This window comes from Frieseomelitta varia, unplaced genomic scaffold (genome assembly GCF_011392965.1).
Source record: "Frieseomelitta varia isolate USP_RPSP 00005682 unplaced genomic scaffold, Fvar_1.2 scaffold_457, whole genome shotgun sequence".
NCBI classification, from domain to species: domain Eukaryota; kingdom Metazoa; phylum Arthropoda; class Insecta; order Hymenoptera; family Apidae; genus Frieseomelitta; species Frieseomelitta varia.
In genome coordinates this window covers 91,358-109,415 of record NW_025110209.1, presented here as the reverse complement: position 1 = coordinate 109,415, position 18,058 = coordinate 91,358, and the positions used below count along the sequence as shown (strand labels likewise).

The following is an 18,058-nucleotide window of genomic DNA, read 5'->3' as shown; positions in this document are numbered from 1 at the left end:
AAAAAAAAAAAAAAAAAAAAAAAAAAAACAGGAAAAAATAGAAACGCGACACGCCAAGCGTTTAAGGCCCATGCTCACGCTCTCGATCCGCGATCAGATCGTTTTTCATTTCGCGCGATCGCGCGCGATCCCCGGCACGCGCCTTCAACGAGGTGACAAAAGCCGCGCTGATTTCTCGCCGATCCGTATCGTCAGGTTGTTCGACGCGCGCGCGAAACATCGATCTCACTTCCTCCGCTCGTACGTACATACATACATACATACATGCATGCATGCATACGTATGTACGTACGTACGTACGTCGACTCGCTTGGTAATCGCCTCCGGGATCGAAGCTCCGGTTTCACCGGTACGCTTTTCTATTTAGCGTCGTTTAAGAAAACTCGAACGATCCACCTCCTCCACAGAAGAGAGTCTGCCGCAAAGCGGTAGAGAAGACTTTTACTCACCACGGCGAGCAAAGTTCGCCGATGTGGGGCGAAAGAAACGACGCAGGCCTTTGAAAGTCGCGACTTGTAAGAAGTCGGTTGTTCGGCTGAAGGAAGAAGGCGAGGATGAAGAGATTAGGGGCGTACAGTCTCGCTCGAGGGCTCCCGCTAACGATCGGATTCGCGCAGCCACGGGGAACGCGCAGCGCGGCGGCAACGCGTTAAATTTATACCTAGCGGGGAGAGAAACACACAGAAAGAGAAAGAGAGAGAGAGAGAGAGAGTCGCCTGGACGACAAAGGTCCATCCGAAAGGGAGACGGCGAAAGCACTCTGGAGCGGGTGTAACTTGGTACCTTTCGTTAATCGTTAACCGATAGAGGGATTTCATTGGCGCAAAGGTGAGAGGTTTCGCGCGATCGCGTTTTGCAAAACGAATGCGTACTACGTACGCCACCGTGACTCGTCGTCAGCTAGGTGTACCGGGTATAACGCGTCGCCTATGATTCCAGGCACGCTATACATAGAAATCTGCCCTACCCGTACTCGACTATATGTTCGCTATATTCGATCATAAAGTGCATTGCCTTTCCTGCCTGTCTGCCAGTCTACCTGACTGCCTGACTGCTTGCTTGCCTGACTGCTAACCTACCTTTCTACCAAACCAGAGCCTTTTCGCTGGACAATCTCCGCTCTCTACGTTAGTTCTCCGTGTTAGCCCCCATTGTTCCACGTCCGATTTTCTCCTCTCTTCCTCGCTTCGTTGGCTGTAAGCTTCGTTGACTCACCCCTCCTCCCCCCCCCTCCCCCTCCCTAAAGCCAAGAAAGGGGTGAAAGTAGCTTGGCGACGCTCGAGCCGTTCGCGTGGACACCGATGATATCGAGGAAGAGGCAATTTGCGGGAATTAGCGACGGCGTACAGCCGGTTACTCGCCGAGAAGGGTTTCCTTTCAAGCGGGTCAATGCCAAGGCGAGATATATGTATATTTAAGCACCGGCGACCGCCAACGAGTGAGGACCTTCTAAAGATTTCGTACAATCGATACGCGGTGCTTTAAAAAGACGGAGGCTAATCCAGGCGCTCTCGAATTATCGGAAGAACGACTTCCGATCGTCGAGCATTTCTGTCGAGCGAGATCTGTCCGCTGTCGGTCGGATGAATCGCGAAAGGCTTTGCGAATTCTGATCTACGGAAATCTTGCGTGAAACGTTCGTTTAAATTTTTCGAAATATCGGTCATCCGCCGTTGGCGTCGAAACGAGACTTTCCAGAGCCGTTCGAAATTGTTCGACAAGTTACAGACGCCGTTAATTTCGTGCGACGCACGAAATCGCACCCTTCTCGCTTCTTTACGCAGCTATCGTCGTCGTCGACGTGACTCGACGCGACTCGCGCGACAACTGCTCAAAGTTCAACTACCGTTCCTCATTTTTTCGTTCGTCCTTTTTTTTCTTTCTCCGCCTCCCTCCTCCCTCCCTCCGGTTGCTCGTCTTTTCCTACTTTTCTCTCTCTCTCTCTCTCTCTTTCTCTTTCTCTTACAGCTGCACTTCAACATCGTCGCACAGACGGTTACGAATATAAGTAAATAGCGAGTTTCCCCTCGGAAAAAGACGGAAATTACAAGCGTACGCACAGCCTCCGCGCGCACGTACAGAAAAGAATACGTTTGTATTTTCCTTCTAACCGTGGCAGAGAGATCGCGGACGATATTTCATTCGATATTGCAGTCCCGGCATTATTTCTCTATTTCAGTAGCCAGCGCGTTGTTCCCTCCCCCGCTCGTTTCCCCCGGTTTCCCGGTTTCCCGTTCCCCGTTTCACTCCGCGCCCACGGCACGGCACGGCTGCTCCGCCACCACCCTTCCTTCCCTCCTGCCGCCGGAAAATAAATTGTTTAATTTATATTAAAAATAAATAGAACCACGGAGAACGCGGAGAGAGAGCGCGATTCCAGCGGCGGCGCGCCCGCGGACGGCCCGAGAAATATTACTTTTAATATTAGCATTCGCCCTCGCGCTACCTACCCCCTGCCCTCCCTCCCTCCCTCCCTCCCTCTGCCGCTCACGCTGCCTCGCTACCTCGCTCTCGTCGCCACCCCTTTACCTCGTTCCTCTAGATCGTTCTCGCACAACCTCCTCTCGCCTGTACCACCGCGCGTTCCTCGCCTGCCTCCTCCTGCCTCCTCCTGCCTGCTGCTCACCCATCCCTCTTGCCCACCGGGTCCCGCTGTCGACAGTCTCCGTCAACCAACCTTCCCCTCTCCAACAGCCCTTACCACCGTGTTCTTTTCGCTCCTTCTGTCCTTCCCGCTCCGTTTCCCCTTGGCTGTCCAGTCTTTCTGGACCGTACATCGCCCTCCCTCTTTCTCTCTCTCTCTCTCTTTGGAATCGGTCGGACGCGAGCTTCTGGCAGAGCGCGCGCGTGAGTTACGCGCGCGCTACACTCGTCCGCAACAACTCGTCGGGAACAACGAAAGCGACGAAAGAACCGAATGAAAAATTTATCGCGACCGTCAGAGAAAGAGAGGAATATATATATATATAGAGAGAGAGAGAGAACGGAGAACGTTTCCAAGATCGATTCGTCGCCAGCGAGGCGAAGGTCTCCTCTCGCAGTCCTCTCGCGTATCCCGTTGGAGGTGATTTTTCAAACTTCGCCAAAAGGCAGGGACAAAAGGCGGAGGAGATCGGCCGCGAAACTTCACCTTCGCTCGAGGATCGATTCGCGAAACGCGTTTGAAAACTTTTCGGTAGTCGCGAGGCGCGGTAGATAAACGCATGCGCCCCCCCGCGCGCCACGGATAGAAAGATCAGCCGGTGTGATTTTCGGTGAGTTTTCGAAGGGCGGCAGTGTGCTGGAGTGCGCGATCCGGCAAGCAACAGGGGGCTTCGTCTCACTCCTTTCGCCTCTCTCGGCGAAACGCGCCCATTTTTTTTTTTTTTTTTTTTTTTTTTGGGGGGAAAAGCGGAGGCAAAAGTAAGAGAGTGCAGAAATGCAGGTATATTTCGTGGTATGTCTCGATGTCTACGATGTTGCTGGCGAAATTCTCCGTACCAAAATATTCGCCACGTCGTCGTCGTCGTCGTCGGCGACGGCGACAGCGACGGCGGCGGCGGCGGCGGCGGTCGAGGAGGACGATGCTCCCCTCGCTCGGCCTCTGCTCGCTTTCCTCGCTCTCCCCTCGGGCCCTCTCTCACCCTTCGCTCGCTGCGAGAAGCCTCCTGCTCCAGCTGCCTCCTCCGCGCTCCTACCCCGGCCACCCCCGCGCCCGCGCCCTCTATATAATGTACAGAGCGCGAGCGAGATGAATGGCAAGACGGCGACGAATATTTCATGAGACGCATTAATATTGCAACGTCTCATCTCACGGATGTATCGAGGTAACATAATGCTCCGCTATAGATAGCTCCTTATTAAACCACGACGCCGCCGCGTTGAGCAACCTTCCGACTATATACCGTTCGCTGCAAAATCCCGCCTTTCCTCCAGCCTTTCTCTTTTGCTACACACGCTCTCTGCACCCGTGTCGCGCGATACGTTTTCCTCGCGTTTCTCACTGTTGTTCGTCGGCCGATTTCCCGCCGAATCCATTCCGAAACACGCCACTGCTTCGCTACGAAGGGGCGGGAAAAAAAAGCTGCCCACACACACACACACACAGATAGAGAGAGAGAGAGTCAGAGAGACGCGACGCCCATCTACGGTGAAATCCGTAGGACGAGCGCGATTTCACCAACGCTCGTCCAACTATACGTCCAACGTACACTCGATCCGGTCATCCTGACGGATTATCGGCGGCGTAGCCAGCGAAGCAGCCCCGCGCGCGCCGCAGACGAAATTTCGCGTCCGCCAAACTATTGTTTTGCGTCCCTATCGGCGAACCGGCCGCGACCGAACTTTGCCATTAGCGCGCGATCCCCGTGTCCCGGGCATGAAAATCCAGCCGCGTAATGTATTACCCCCGCGGAAATAGATTATTGGGAGCGTTATCAAAGTTATAAACATTCCTTGCCCGTGCCCATCTCACCGTCCGCTCCGTTAATACTCTCTCTCTCTCTCTCTCTCTCTCTCTCTCTACGCTCTTTTTTTTTTTTTTTTTTGGTCTCTTTCTCTCGCCGTCTCGTTGCTCCTGAATCCTTCGCTCTCGCGCGCGTGATAGATGCCGAGTCTGTCTTACCTTTCTTGCGGCCGGCGAGATATATGGAGGATCATCCATCAGCCGTCCACGTCGGTGAAACTGCGCCTCCCGAAAGGAGGTGAGAAGGAGGGGAGGGGGACAAAAAAATGAAAGGATTTCGCCAGCATCAACGAGAAGACTCATCGTTCGAGCATCGTCGTTCACCGTCGTTCCAATTAATTAACGGCTGCGCTTTCGCGGACAACGAGACGAGAGAATCTCGAGGCCTCGGTTGAGGAACGACGGTGGCCTTGCACACTACTGACCTTACGCTTCTACTCGGGGGGCTAGTTTCAGGGCGTGTCATCGCCGGGGAGAGTGTGTAGATACGCGATAACCGCGAGTAGGAGACGAAAGGAATCGAAAGGAAGGAAAGAAAAGCGGGTCGGCAGCCCGGAGTGAACGGCGAAACTCGAGCGCGGCGGCGGCGGCGGCGGCGACGGCGGCGTTAGTAGAGGGTAGAGAGGCGAAAGTAGTAGTGGGAGGATAGGGTAAGAGAGAAACGCGATATAAAGTGCAATCAAACATCGATCGCGCGATGCGGAGACCTCTTTCCTCTTGGTAGGTACCTACGTGCGTATCGAATGCATACCATGGGGTTGCATCGCGCATGCATGCGAGGCCCTGTGTTTGTGTTTCGAGGGGAAACGTTACTACCCCCGGCAAGCGACCAAGGAATCGATAGCCCGCGTAACCGAGGCACAGGCACGTACGAATAATGCTCGAGCCTATCCTCTAACCGCTAAGTCGATCGAAAACCGAATCGTTTCGCTGTCCGAATCTGCCGCGCGCGTGCGTGTGCGTGTGCGTGTGCGTGTGCGTGTGCGTGTCTACGTCCGCTCTCGATACCTTTCTTTCGGCCGTACGCCCCCGACCAAATATACGCGACGACCAATTTCCACGCTCGATCCTACGAGCCTCCAGCGAAACCTACCTGCCTCGCTTACACAGCTTAATCCCTTTCGCGAATAAATAATTAGCCGTTCTCGTTGCCAATCGTACGTTACGAGATCGTACGTTAGGCACGCAACACGAGTATACAGAGATACAGATCGATCGATCGATCGATCGATCCATCGGTCGTTCGGAGTTTTACCGCCCCGGCAAAGTGCCAAAAGCGTCGAGGCACTGGTGCTGCACGCGCGTCTTTATCGAAGTGGAAAAGTCAGAGCGGCGCCGATGGTCGCTGGCAAAAGAGAAATTTGATTTGCGTGGCTGAAAAACGAGCTCGCGAGCCGATCGAATCGGATCGCAGGATCAGGAAGATCGTTTCGTGTTTCTCGTCGAGTACAGGAAGGGGAGGAGGGAGGCTGCACTGCGTGTTCGCTACTTTTCTCCAAGGGATGGCATCGAGTGCCCTTCGAGGACGATTGGAACGTCGATGGAGCGCGATAAGCGAATCGGGCTTGAATACCGTGTCAGTGATGCGGCACCGATTGATATCACCGGAGAAACGACAACGGCGCGCGGTCGGAGAGAAAAATCCTCCACTTTTTCCTCTCTTTTTCTCTCTCTTTCTCTCTCTCTCTCTGTTCTCCCCAAAGGGAGCGAGAGACGGTTAATCGCGTTATTTCCGATGACTTGGCGCGATCCGACGGAGAAAACGACGCGACACCCGGAAAACCCGTGACGTCACTTCTGCCCTTCACTTTCCCCACTTCGCGCGTTTCACGCTCTCCTCCTCCCTGCAATTTTTCTCTCTCGCGCGTCCGCCCGTACGTTTCTTCCTCGTTATCTCGTTACCAACTCGTAGACGAAAAAAAAAAAAGAAGACGATGCTGGTGCACCTCTTCCCCACCCCCCTTTTATCGAAAGGGAGCTAGAGCTCGATGCGGCGCGTATATCAGAGCCGAAGGGAATTCGAAAAAAGGCGGGTAATTATGCGGGCTTATAGAATTCAAGATCGATGGCGCGGCGCGCGCGGTGCGGCAAAAGCCGTGGGATATGACGGTTCAGGCTCGAGGCACGCGGCAAGAGAAGCATAGAAGATTCATAAGGATGGAATTACGTTGCCTCCACGGTGACTTTTGTTCTCGACTCTTTAATCGCGGTACCCGCTCCACCGCTAAAAAATATATGTATATATATATATATATATATGTATATGTATATATATATATATATATATATATATATGTATGTATGTATACGTATACCTACTCGCCGGAGGGCAACGTCCTCGTCCAGTGATGAATTTAGAAGCTCCCGCCACCCTTTTTCGCGACCCTCCGCCCAGTGCGCCCTTCCCGCCGATCCCGCTCGCTCGTACAACAGATGCGTCCGTCTCGCCGAAATGAATAATGAATCGACGGTTTTGCGAATCTACGCACAAAACGACGCTCGGGATTACAGCGGGATCACGACTAGAAGAACGTCCCTCGTTCCCTGTTTCCTAGGTCTTTGCCGATCTTTCGTCGTCTCGCGAGACAATCGACAAACAGCGAGGAGAATCGGAGAGAGAGAGAGAGAGAGAGAGAGAGAGAGGCAGCTCGAGAAGATCAGCTGCGCGCCGACCGTGCGAGTCGGCGAAAGGAGAACGAGGTTAGAATGATTTGGCGGACGAGCGGACGCGGCGGACGAATTAGTTTTTGTCGAATTAATCGGCCGGATTAATCGAATCGAGCCGGGCACCGGAATCGATTTGGATTCAATCGAGTCGGCCACCCCGCATTAAATTAAATCGCTCGAACGATATTGCCGGGACGTCGTGCTTTTAATCGGCTCGAATTAGAATCCAGGCACGTTAATTGCCCGCGAATACGCGAACCGGAACCACGCCGCGAAGGCTTCCGGCAGCGCGCGCGCGCGTCGCCATCTTACGCTTCTCCGGATCTGAAAAAAAGGACTCTTCCTCTTTTTTCTCTCTCTCTCTCTCTCTCTCTCTCTCTCTGTCTCTCTCTCTTTCCCTCTTTCTCTCCATGTTCGATTTTTCAACGATTCCTTGATAGAAATAGCGTTTCATCGCTGTAAGCTCGAGTGGTCGTTGAATCGAGTTTTTTCTTTTTTTTCTCTTTTTTTTTTTTTTATTTCCGCGACTTTTTTCCTTTTTCGCGGGGGAACGCAAAAAAAGTTTTTTTTTTTTTTTTTTTTTTTTTTCGCCGCGTATCGAAAGCGATTTCGCGTTGCACGTATTGCCGTTGCCACCGCATGGCGGCGGTGGTCAGTGAATCTAAACGAGTGAAAAAAAAAGTTTGGAAAGAAACGATAGGAAAAAAACAGTGTACGTGTGTGTGTGTGTGTGTGTGTGTGTGTGTGTGTGTGTCGTTCAGAGAGTGAGAGAATAGGAGAGAGAGAAAGAGAGAGAGAGAGAGAGAGAGAGAGAGCCATTTCGATCGATTTCGAAACGAACGGAATAATCTGCATCGTCGCGACACGGTTATGGAGCCTCGCGCGGTATCTCGTGGAGAATCGAGTTTGAAATTTTCATAAACGGTGGTCGCGATCGCTCGCACCCGTTTATTTTCTTGCATTATCAATCGAGCACGGTGCACAACGTAACGAACAAACGGTCGTAACAATTATCGCCTGCGATATCCAAGCGTACACGATCTGATTTCTCATATGGTCTGAAAGCCAAAAACGAAACTTTCACGCTCCTCTACGAGTATAAAAGGCGTAATTCACTCCAAAAAAACACGGTCGCAGCGGTTCCGTAAATAAAAAACCATATCTCGTCTGTGACCCGTTTCCCGTGACTGACAAAGCATCGACTAATCGTCGAGTCGGAGAAATATTCCAGCAACAAACTGCGGCGGGTAGTTTGAGTCTTTCTCTCGGCGAGGGGGGGAGGGCGAAACTTTCGTCCACCGGTCCACCGCTCTGTGTGCGTACAAGTAAATTTGCGCTGCTTCGAGATACACTCGAGGAAAAAAGACGAAAAAACAATATCTCGACGTCGATCTGTTTAAAACCCGGTTTCGTTCGCTATCTCTCGAGGAGGGAAAGTCTTGTGGACACGGTGGGCAAAGTGAAACGCCGGCAACGTGAGCCTCGACCTCGGGGAAGATTCTCTCGCAACCGAAGTCGAGAATGCGTCGGAGCGTGCAGCTTCCGGTCGTTTCGAAACGACGAAAATTCCAAAACGAAAGCGGGCCGGACCGACGACGGACAGCTTGGAGGAGGAGGAGAAGGAGGAGTCGCCACGGCTAGAACCGAAATAGCGGCGCGAACGTTATTGTTGAGTTTAGTGAAACCCGAGTTTAAATATCTACCGGATGTTTGGCGTGTATATCACTTCGTAAATTTAAAGTTTACGGCCGTTCGCGCCGCTCTTTCCCCTCTCCTCCTTTCTCCTCTTTCCGCCGGTTCCGCTCGTCGTCTCTCTCACTCTCTCTGTCCTCTTTTCTCTTCACTTTCTCCTTCTTGGAGGGCAGCGAATCGGGCAGTTTCTTCTTCCCTCCTTTCGCGGAATCGACCGCGCGTTTCATTCTTCGCGCCAATTCTGCCTCTCTTATTTATCTCTGTACTGTTCGTTGGAAACGAACTCGTTGTCCGTTCGACGGGGTTTCCACTCGAGGAGGAAAAAGAGAAAAAAAGAAGAAAAGGAAGAAAGAACGTTCTGCTCTTTTAAGCATGGTCTTTCGAAGCATGATCGTCGCCGAGTGACGCCGCGCGCCGCGCCGCGCCGCGTAGGTTCTCGCGTTAACGGAGCTCAGCCCTCTTTACATCGACCGGCATTTTCCTTTCTCTCCGTTTCCTTTCCGTCTTTGTTCCCTTTGTTTGCGCTCCTTACCAGCGTATTTTTATAGTACACACTTAGTTTACAAGCACTCTTCGCTTTCTCCCGGTTTTCTTTGCCATTTATCCGTTTTCCGTATCGCTGTGTTTGCGGAGATTCGTTGCTCGGGACGAGTTGCACTTGCTCGGCGAAACGAGCCGACGAAATAAATTCCCACCCACCCCCCTCTCCAGATCCGCCTTGTTTCACCGTTCGTTGGTTCGTTCGCTGTCCTCCCGATGTGTGCTTTTCGCCGGAGGAAGAGGACGAGGAGGACGAGGAGAAGGAAGAAAATTTGCGAAATTTACGAGGTATCGGCCAGGTATCGGTTAATCCCCTATAGATGTGGAGAATCGGCCTGGGTGCCAAGCTCTCGCGGCTCGTAAAGCATCGTTTAGATGTCGCGAGCGGGGTGCACGACGACGACGAGCGGGGTGCGGATTTCGAGGGCACCCGTTGTGCAGGATTTCAGACCGGCTCCGCCAATGGCAAATCTTGTACTATACAAACCCTGGTATATCTATGTGGAAGGTACACGACTCTAATACATAGTTCAGTACTCTATCTACATACGTGCGAGCTAACATCGCGCTAACTCCGTTCTCTCTGGCCAGCTCGACCTACCTTCCCACCCGTCCCTTTCTCCTCTCTCTCTCTCTCTCTCTCTCTCTCTCTCTCTCTCTCTCTTTCCCCTCTCTGTTCCACCTTTCCTCCCTGCTCCGATCTAGCTGCCTACCACGCCGCCCTCGCTCCTTTCTCTTCGCCATTCTACTCTCTGCTCCGATCTACTCCGCTTTGCGCTGCTCCACATCCCCCTTGCCACATCGTCGCCGGTACACGTTTCTATCCCTCTATTCGTAACGGCGGAGCATCGAACCGGCGTTCGCCCGATCCGAGCCGGCTGAAGGGAGGCAGGCGGGCTCTGCAGGAAGGTTCACGTCGGAACACGCGCGTGATTGCGTGCCTGTACGCGCGTACGCGTGGTACACGCGTGCACCAGGCAGGCAGGCAGGCAGGCAGGCAGCCGGGCGATCGCAGCTTCGGCGCTCGTTGCACGCGCTCGCGTTCGTGCCAGTGTGCGTGCTCGTTCGCCGACCACCGACGTTGCTTGCGGCTTAACACGGCTCGGCACATTATTCAACGGATAATCCATTCCTTATATATTAAAGCCCGAGAACCATCTATCGTCCCGATAGATTGCCGAACGCGCCGTGCCGCCGACGAAATTACTCGAAATACTGGCCCCGCTCCTCTATCCTACAGGTGCCGCTGCCGATCGCCAGTCTGTTCTTTCTTCCGCTTCTTGTCCGCGTTTGTCCGAGCGATTCGGTTCGGTTCGTTTCCAAGCTAGCGTCGATTCTTACGCTCGCTCAACCTACTTACCCAGTGATACACAATGGGGAACGCGTTTCGTCCTTTTTTCCTACCGGGGGCTCCTGACCAGTTGTGGTTTGTTTGTTTTTTTTTTTTTTTTTTTTTTTTTTTTTTTAAAGGGGGGGGGTCTAAACCATAAGTGTACGTATCCTCCTGAAGTGAAGAATACAGCGCTATAAGAATACAAACGCGCGAGCAGTCTTTAGCTTAGGTTTCAGGTTTGCTTACAAGATGGCCATACACTGTTGAATAACAACTAATTTCATCGCTTTACACAGAAACGAGATATATCTTTGAGAATATATGACGAAATGTGTTCCGCATCTCCAACTTTAAGGTTAGTTTTCGCCCCTTCAGTGACAGTTGCCGATAAAAAAAAAGAAATACGGGGTCAAATATCTTTTCGAAAACTACATTTATGCCAAATTTCATCGATAATCGGTGATTCATACTTTGGTGTGCTCTCTTGTTAGTAAGAAAGTGATTTTATACTTGACGGTGGCACTATTCAACACAGGTTCTTCGAAACACAAGACATTTTTACTTTGTTGATTAGCTGCACGTGTAATTAAGCATTGAAATAAATGCCCATCGTGAGTATAATGTTTGAAAACAGTTTTATTACCAACTTGCGAGAATAATTTTCAATTCGGTTTTCAATTTTTAATGGTGAGCCGCTCATAGTCGAATCTGTCAGCCATGTTTCTTTCTCTCGTCCAATCCCTACGAGCCTCGCATCACTTATCTGCAGTTACTTTGCTCGATCACCGCTTTCCACGTCTAGTGACTTTAGTCGTTCATGGTAGCAAAGGATAATTAACCTTTTAGCTGTGAATGATGAGTATACTCATTCTGTGCAATGACGAGGAAATTAATTGCAATTTGTTAAATTAAATTTCTTGTGGGAAATGAAGCATATTTGTAAATCTTAGACACTTTAGAATATTTTGTTATACTAGGCTCGACTAGTTCTTTTTACATTATTTCTAAATATTTTCTTGTTATTAATATTATTTATTGATATTAATTATTAATTAATATTAATTTAGACAGTGAAATTATTAATTTAAAAAAAAACTAGTTGTTTCTTTATAATTTAAGGAAACTAGTAATTTCCTTATAACGTAATCCAGTTTTGTAGCACATAGTCTATGTTTGGTAAGTATAATCGACGTCATCGCGTCGTTCTAGTGACAAAATGTAGTGACACAGTTTCGAAGAGCGTAGACATCGCAGCTAAAAGGTTAACTCGAACTAGATTCCGGTGCGTTCGCCAAAACTCGTTCAAAAAGTCACGCGACTCCAGGCTTCTCTGCCTAATCTGCGGTCCGGCTGACCGAAAGCATTACAAACGAACAGGTTAATCGATGTCGAATTAATTAACCACCGGTGTACGACGGATGATTTACGTACGTACGTGCAACGTAAATGGAACCGAGATATACACGCGAGTCCGGGTACACGGGGTTTGGAAAAAGTTGGCGTTAAATTCGAAGGACGACGGGAGAAGGAGGGTAGAGCAGCGGCGGTGGATGTGTTTCGGTGGATGACAACATATTTCGCCGCGTCCGCGCGACTATTCGAGAGAATTTATCTGGACGGTCGGTTCCATCGAGCGTCAACCGTACGTGACTACCTGTAGAGTCCCGCTCGAAATAAAACGAAACGACGAAAAAGCAGTGACCGGCCAAAGAGCGCAAGAGACTCGTGAAAATGAGTAAAACGGCCAAAGAGAGAGAGGGAGAGAGAAAAATTTGCCCTCGTTGAACGACCACCTGGCCACCGTTTATTTGTAGACAAATAAAGCCACTTGCTAAAAAGCATCGTTCCGACCTGACAGGGACGATTCGTCGAACGATAATGCGTCAACGGGACATTTTATCTGCGTGTATATCTGATCGCCGCAACATTGCAAATCACATTGAGATTAACAGTTTAGTGCGATTTCTCGGTTGAAAAGCCAAATTCGCCAACGTGCGCTGGGGACGTGTTGCGACTTGTTCTCGATAGGTACAACAGTGCTCATTTAATCGTCTGCATCTTTCGCCCACTTAAGCGTCTGTCGGTATCCCGCGAAGATCCCGGTCGTTATAATCACATAATGACAGTTAGAATCGTGCAATTTTAATACATTGTATATTACAGCGAAATTTTAAATTAATTATCCAGAAATAACTACGAAGATAGACATGTAAAAATAAACCTTAATCGTGCAATTTTAATCGTATGCAGTAACAAAATTTTTAATTAATTATCTACAATACGTACATCTACAAATAACCACAGAAGACAGAAATATAAAAATAAACTTTAATCTATATTTTAATCATTACAATACAATTTTCAATTAATTCTCGACAATACGTATATGTATGAATAACCACATAGATAGAAATGTCAAAGTATGTAGATAACTCTTAGAATTTTGAGACCATCTCACTCCACGCTACCTGACCTGTCGAAAGTCGCGTGAAACACGACGCTTAAACGATACAAAGCGAGTGACACCTGATACTGATATTTCGGCACAATTCGCAGAATACCTTCCCACTTAAACGACCCCATTCTCGGTCCTCGATTGCGGACGCTTAGGCGAACGCTACTGTACCAATCCGTGGCAGCGAAACGCGCGTTTCCGACGCTGTCGCCGAAGGATATTATCGGGACGCGGAACGGTTACGCAGCGATTCCGATGTTTTCGACGCATCCGGTCGTACCGATGAATAAAATACGCGTTGTTTGCGTTGGGTTACGCACGCCGGCCGGTGACAGAGGGGGAAACTTAAACGCGGCGACCGGGTGACTATCGGTGGAATAGTTTGCGCGCGATATCGGTGAATAAAATATCAGCGCGTGCGTGCGAATGAGGAGGTGAGGCTCGCGTGTCCTAGATTACACGCGTCCGCCTACGTACGTATGTATGTACGTATGTATGTATGTACGTGCGCACGGATTCACAGGTGCCCGGGTCTGTTTTCGCGCGAGCCCGCTACACGACAATTAACGCGCGTGCCCGCCACTTCCCTCTCCTTCTTTTCCTCTTTATCGCGTCGTTCACCACGTGCGCGATTTTCCCCCGAATTTTCCGCTTCGAGAGGAAGTAACTCCCCGAAACGGGTATTTTCCTTCGTCTATATACAGTAGTCGACAGTTTGTGAGACCGAAAATTGACATTGAAGGAAAGTGAGCGATACAGTACTGCCCTCACAAGTGACCGCACCTTTATTCCTACTAATTTTTGGAAATCATCTTTCTTTCGATGCCAATTCGCTGAATACACCACCCCTCGTTTTCGCTATGTCGCTTGTTTATACACGTATTTCACGCGTAAAGCAGCGTACTGGGAACAGTCCCAATTCCAAAAATCGGCGATGAGGATAACGACAGGGGGGTTGGGACGTTTAACTGAGGAAAAGTGCGAACAGTTAGGACTGTGTGCTGTAGTTTCGGCAGATGGGCGAGAGAAAAAGAGAGGAGGACCGAAGGATCGAACGAAGAGCGACGATTCTTGGAGCGTAGAGTGTACCCGGTACCCGGCTCGTTCCCTCTCTCGCCGCCCTTTTCTCTCGATCTCGGCGGCGTTCCTCCTCAGGCAGCGCGGCGCGGCGAGGCGCGGCGTTCCCTCTTCCGACGTTAATTTAGACGAATTTCATTAGAACAAACGAACTTTGCTAATCCGCGCTAATCTGATTAGAAATTTGCCGTGGCGCGGTGCATTCTGCCGCGTGAAACTCCAGTCGGTCGACGGGAGCCTCGACGACGTCAACGACGGCGTCGCGTCGGTGGGGCGTCTGTGCAGCGTCTCTGCTACCACGGCGGAGGTGGGAGAGGGTGAAGGAGAGAACGAGCCTGCCCGCCGTCGACGACTAGTCTTCCTTCCTCCCGTCTACTCGCCTCCTCGTCCTCGTGATCGTGCTCGTGCTCGTGCTCGTCCTCGTCCCTTCGCATTCGCTCAAATCCCCGTGCATACATTCACTCTCTCTCCCTCCCCCTCCTCCTCGCGCTCGTCAGATCTCTGCCGCCCCCTCCCCCTCGCGTCCTTCCGACGCCTATTCATTTCGCCCACGCCTATATCCTTGCCCGGCAAATATTTGCAGGAATTAGCAACGATAGACGACTACCTCGTAAATTCTCCGGCCCCGGGGGGAAAGTTCACGGGATTTTCCGCGAACCAGTGTCCGGGAGAATCCGGTTGAGGGGGGAGAGGAGGGGGCGTTCCGAGGCCTTTCTTAATTAGGCCAGCCTGTGCTCGCCTCTGTTTCCTCACTTTTGTTTATCGGATTTCGGCGATCCATCGTTTCCTCCTCCTCGCGAGGAACGAGAATCCTGAATCCTGCGGTAGCAAACGCCGCAGTTCGAACGTGTGTGTAGAGAGACGAGAACGCGAAAGGGAAAGAGAAGGAGGAGGAGGGGAGAGCGATTTTCTCGTTAATGCAGTCGCGTGTCGCGTGTGCACCGCGGCGTGTGCATTCTTCAGGGCGCAGCCTGCGACAGCCTCACGCGAGACGATGAAAAATGCACGCGCGCGCGCGCGCGCGATTAACTCGTAACCGGTACCGGTAAACTCGATTTCACTGCATTTCGCCCTCGTTCCCGCGCGTTTTGCGGTTTCCTCGAGACGCGTGCACGTCCCCCTCCCCCTCCTCATCGCTTCCTTCGCCCGGCGAATACCACTCGATATCGTTCCGCCCGGCGAATCTTGGAATTATTCATCGGCGAAATTAGCCGCCGCAGCTAAGCTACCGCGACGCTTCCACGTCGTCCGTTTGGAGCCAACGTCCAGCGAGTTTTGAATAAATCAGACCGGGACATCTCGAAGAAACGTAACGTACGTACGTAGATACAGTACGAGTCGTCTTAACACATTGCGTACCGCACCCGGCGCGCCTAACCTGCCCCTAAGGCCCGCATATTTTTGGAACAGCAGGAAAACCTTGTACAATGCATATATGCACTTTTTCTTTAATTCACATTGATAAAATATTCTGAAATGTTACTGCATATTTTTCATACTAATATTTAAGAATCTATCTCTTTATTATTATGTATTTTATGTATTATTATTTATTATATTTATTTATTTTATATTTTATTTTATGTATTATTATGTATTTTAGATTTCAACTATTATTTATTTTATATTTATATTAATACATTGAGGACGGTATGCTCTGATAAGCATACAGCCTGTATTTTTTCTTATTTTTTGAATTATTTAATATACTATTGAAAGGCTTCAAGAGAATGTATAGCGTTTGACAAGTGTATTATTTTATTAATAATTAAAATTACTAGTTATTTTCCATTTTAGAGGTAGTTTATTAAATAAAATGAAAGTACCTCTAGTAACGTTTCTTGGTGTGGCATGTTAGGAAACAATTTCTCTACTTTTTGAAAAATTATATAACATTGTAATATATAATTATATATTATATATAATATTATATAATATAAATTATATTAGGAAAAGTTTGTACAATGCATATATGCACTTCTTTAATTCACATTGATAAAATGTTCTTAAATATTATTACATATTTTCCATAGTAATATTTAAGAATCTATTTATTATATATTTTAGATTTCAACTATTATTCATTTTATATTTATATTAATACATTGAGGACGGTATGCCCTGATAAGCATACAGCCTGTATTTTCTCGTATTTTTTGAATTATTTAATATACGACTGAAAGGTTTCAAGAGAATGTATAGCGTTTGACAAGTGTATTATTTTATTAATAATTAAAATTACTAGTTATTTTCCATTTTAGAGGTAGTTTATTAAATAAAATGAAAGTAACGTTTCTTGGTGTGGTATGTCAGGAAACAATTTCCCTACTTCTTGAAAAATTATATAACATTGTAATATTATAATAATTATATATAATATTATATAACATAAATTATATAATATAATATATAGTAATATAAAATAAATTATATATATAATATCATATAATATATTTGTAATATATAATATTGTAATATTATTACAAATATATTACATTTAATATAATAATAATAATAATATAAAATATATATAATATTATATAATATAAATTCTGCCCTCGTGTCCCCTACAACGCAAAAAAAGCGTTCGCCGTCCGCAGCGTTGAAACACGAGAACTCTCGTCTCCCGTCCGCAACAGTTGAAAACAGAAAGACGCGAATTCGCGTCTCCCGTCCGCAATGTGTTCAAGGTTGACAGAGTCGTTCTACGTACCAGCCGCCTGTTACAACTGATTATTATCATTATTGTTATTGTTGTGCCTCTCGAACTCTTAATAGAACGTCGTTTGTCGTCTCTGTCGTTCCCTTTTGTCGTCTCGTTACCATCCGTTATTATCCGTACGCGTCGCGTCAGGATGATCGTAGCAGTGAACGAAATCTCTCTCTTTCCCTCTCTCTCTCTCTCTCCCTCTCTCTCGAGGTAAACGGCTAGACGACGCCTCAGGGCGGCGAGGGGAAGAAAGAAGAGGCTGACTCGTTCGCGGAGGAAAGTTTAAAGCGCGAAACTCGCAGCGAGTGTGCGTGCTTGCGCAGCGCGCGTTGGAGCGCGATTAACGATAGTAGTCCAAGGGCCAAGTAGGCGGCGAGAGGGCGTTTGCAGGAGTTTGATAGAGGATCGAGGCGCGTATCTCTGACGAGCGGCGAGGCCCTTCGACCCTTAAAAATTCATTTCGAAAGTCAGCCCGGAGTGGCGGCGATGGCGATGGCGGCGGCAAGTGATTCGGTGATATGAAAAGTCCGATCTCTCGAAAATTGCGGAAATCGCAGAGGTGCTCGTCGCTCGGCACTGCTCCGCGGGCCGAAACTTTCCAAATGAGCCAACTTTGCGTGTGTCTTGCGCTTTCGCCGCGTCTCGCGCGGCCCCTTTCCGCCAGAGGAGACGCGAGGAAAAACTCGCATATTAGTAAAGTTGTGGACAGAGAGAGACGCGTGGAAGAGACTGCCGCTCCTCTCTCTCTTTCTCTCGATGGTCGAAACCGACCGTCTTTCAACGCTCGTCCTCGAGCGTGCGTACGTACGTCCAGCAAAATTCTAACGCGGTGCTTTTCTCTGTTTGTTTCAGGCCAAGTTGTTGGAGTCATCCCACGCTTGGCTCGGAGCCTCCACATCGAGTATAGCAGGTAAGTCGTCCGCCGCATTCCACGTCTACCTAATATCTGTCTGCTCGCTGTCTCGACAGCACATTCCAGGAAACGTGAACACGTAAACGCGATCGTGCAAGCAAGCCGGGACCGATCGTTCATCGAAATTCTCGCGACGAACGACGCGCGGCGTTACGTCGAAAGGAAAACGCCAGGCGACGACGACGTTCTCTCCTTTTTTTTTATTTTTCTGTTTTTTTTCTTTCTTT

At 49.2% G+C, this 18,058-nt stretch overlaps 1 protein-coding gene across 1 annotated transcript in view; it reads left to right on the top strand.

The window, feature by feature from the left end:
* Positions 1-3,147: 3,147 nt before the first annotated feature.
* LOC122532525 (protein bric-a-brac 1-like) overlaps positions 3,148-18,058 on the top strand; it is a 36,353-nt gene continuing 21,442 nt past the window's right edge. The window contains exons 1-3 of the mRNA XM_043661340.1: positions 3,148-3,154; positions 5,085-5,094; positions 17,771-17,828. The gene's annotated coding sequence lies outside the window, so the exon portion shown is untranslated. The remainder of the gene's footprint in view (positions 3,155-5,084; positions 5,095-17,770; positions 17,829-18,058) is intronic.